Here is a 2,432-nt window from a genome sequence, read left to right as displayed (position 1 = left end):
TTCTTCTGCCAAAGAAGCCATTGATGGCAGCCTATGGCAATCCTGGAGGTAGCACGTACCTCCAAAAATATAAAGGGTTGCCTAATCAAAAGGCTAAAGGATGCGGTGGAGGAAATTCAGGGCGGTGTCCGCGCCCTGACAAAGTCCACCGGAACGGAGGGGCTGCTGGCGGAAAACGCCAGGCTGAGCCGGGAGCTCGAGGAGCTGCGGGGCAAGATTCAGTCCGTCGAAAAACGGACGGCCCCAGCAGCCCTCGACTTCGAGGCATGCAGCGCGCCATCATGGTGTCCGTGGGGACCATGATGGACGCCAAACTGGCGGGGCTAAGCAGCAGGCTCCCGCCAGAGCCGATTCTACGTCCGCCTCTAGCGGCGGACGGAGGCGCGCGAGAAGCGGAGGCGACGGGCCGTGGTCCCAAACCCGCCTATACCATGTGCTTAGGGCGGCCCCGGCCCCGAAGCCGGCGCCAAAGACGGCGCCGCGGCCGAGGCGCCGAACCGGTGCCCCGACTGGCGCCGAAGACGCGCCGGGCCGGCGCCGACTCCGGTGCCGAAGCCGGCGCCGAGACTGGTGCCGAAGCCGACCCCAACGCCGGATCCAAAACCGGCGAAGGGGAAGGCTAAGACGGTTGCGCACCGGCGCCGGCTCTGGTACCGGCGCCGGAAGAGGCGCCGGTTGCGAGCACATCCGAGGCCGTGGACGAAGGGTGGACCACGGTCTCAAAGAAGAAGAAAGGGCCGAAGCCGAAGGCGCCGGAGCGCCCCAAGGCACAGCCTGCGAGAAGGGGAAGCGCCTCCTCAAAAGAAGAAGGGGGGGCCGAAGGCTGTTCTGGCAAGCAGCGGCGCAAGCGTGCGCAGCGCCAGAGACGCCTCGCCCGCACCGCCGCTGTGGTGCTGACGATAACCCAGAGGCGGAAAAGGAAGGCCTCACCTACGCCACGGTGCTCACCAAGGCGAGGGCTGGGGTCGACCTAAACGCGATGGGGGTCGACATGGCGGTGGACCCCATCCGAATAAGGAAGGCGCAGACCGGGGCTCGGGTGCTACAGCTCCCGAAAAATGTCGGTCAGGAGGCGGCTGACGAGATGGCCAAGAAACTCGAGGCCATCTACGCCGGTGACGTCAGGGTCACCAGACCCGTCAGGTGTGCGGAGCTCCGGGTGTCAAACCTGGATGACTCCGTCACCAAGGAGAGATCGTGACGTCGCCGCGCGTCAAAGTCAGTGCGCGCCTGACCGATAAAGGTGGGAGACCTGAGGCCAAGCCCCGGTCAAAAGTTCAGCGCGGTGCTAAAATGCCCACTGGAGGCGGTACCGAGGCTCGTAACCACCAGGACGCAGAAGTTCCTGGTGGGATGGAGCTCGGCGACGGTCGTGCAGCTGGAGGCACGACCACTGAAGTGCTACCGCTGCCTAGCACTCGGCCACACAAGGCCGGTGTGCATGTGCCCGCGGACCGCAGCGGTTTATGTTACCGCTGCGCGATGCCCGGGCACAAGGCAGCGGTGTGCAAAGAGCCGGCCAGGTGCGCGATATGCGCCGAGCTCGGTCGCGGTGCCGCCCACCAAATGGGCAGCCGGGGATGTGCTCCCCCGGCCCTTATCAAGAAGCAAATGGCCGCATTGGGGAAAGTGCCCAATGCGGCCACATCATCACGGGCGCAACCCTGTGAGGAGGAACGGATGGACGACCAGTAATGGATAACGTCCGTCCACACTTCCTCCTCCAGGGGAACCTGAACCACTGCGCCGGCGCACAGGATCTTTTCCTTCAGTCGCTGGCGCAGTGGGCATCGATATTGCAGTGGCGGCGGAGCCATATTATGTTGCCCCTCGTCCCAATTGGGCGGGGGACCTAGACGGCTCCGTCGCCATCATAAGCGCCTTGGGCGCGGACTCCCGACCCCTGCACACCATCCGCAGGGGGTCGGGATATGTCGTCGTTGTTTGGGGGCCGTACGCAGTCGTGGGGGTCTACTTCTCGCCGAACAGGGGTCTAGCTGAGTTCGAGTCGTTTTTGGCCGAGCTCGAGGCCCTTGTTCGGACGCTGTCGCCTCGCCCGGTCATCTTGCTCGGTGACCTCAACGCTAAGAGCACGGCGTGGGGGGAACCGGCAACCGACCGGCGCGGGGAACTTTTGGAGGAGTGGGCCCTTGGATTGGACCTTGCCCTGCTGAATAGGGGTAGGGTCCACACCTGCGTACGGCAGAACGGAGGGTCCATCGTCGACGTGTCGTTCTGCGCTCCGTCTATTGCGGAGCGCGTTCGCGATTGGCGCGTCGAGGAGGTGGAGACGCTATCGGATCACCGATACATTCGGTTCAGCGTTTCCACTCCTGGGGGACCCGGGATCCGGCGCTTTACACCGGACTCGGGAAGCCCACGATGGGCCCTACAAAGGATGGACAGAGAGCTGCTGATCGAGGCGGCCATTG

General features: G+C 64.4%; 1 pseudogene; it reads left to right on the top strand.

Annotated features, from left to right (window-relative positions):
• The first annotated feature begins 1,452 nt into the window (after positions 1 to 1,452).
• LOC113508149 lies at positions 1,453 to 2,224 on the top strand (annotated as a pseudogene).
• Positions 2,225 to 2,432: the final 208 nt, after the last annotated feature.

Source organism: Trichoplusia ni, unplaced genomic scaffold, assembly GCF_003590095.1.
Source record: "Trichoplusia ni isolate ovarian cell line Hi5 unplaced genomic scaffold, tn1 tig00003970, whole genome shotgun sequence".
NCBI classification, from domain to species: domain Eukaryota; kingdom Metazoa; phylum Arthropoda; class Insecta; order Lepidoptera; family Noctuidae; genus Trichoplusia; species Trichoplusia ni.
This window is presented reverse-complemented; position numbering and strand designations above follow the sequence as displayed.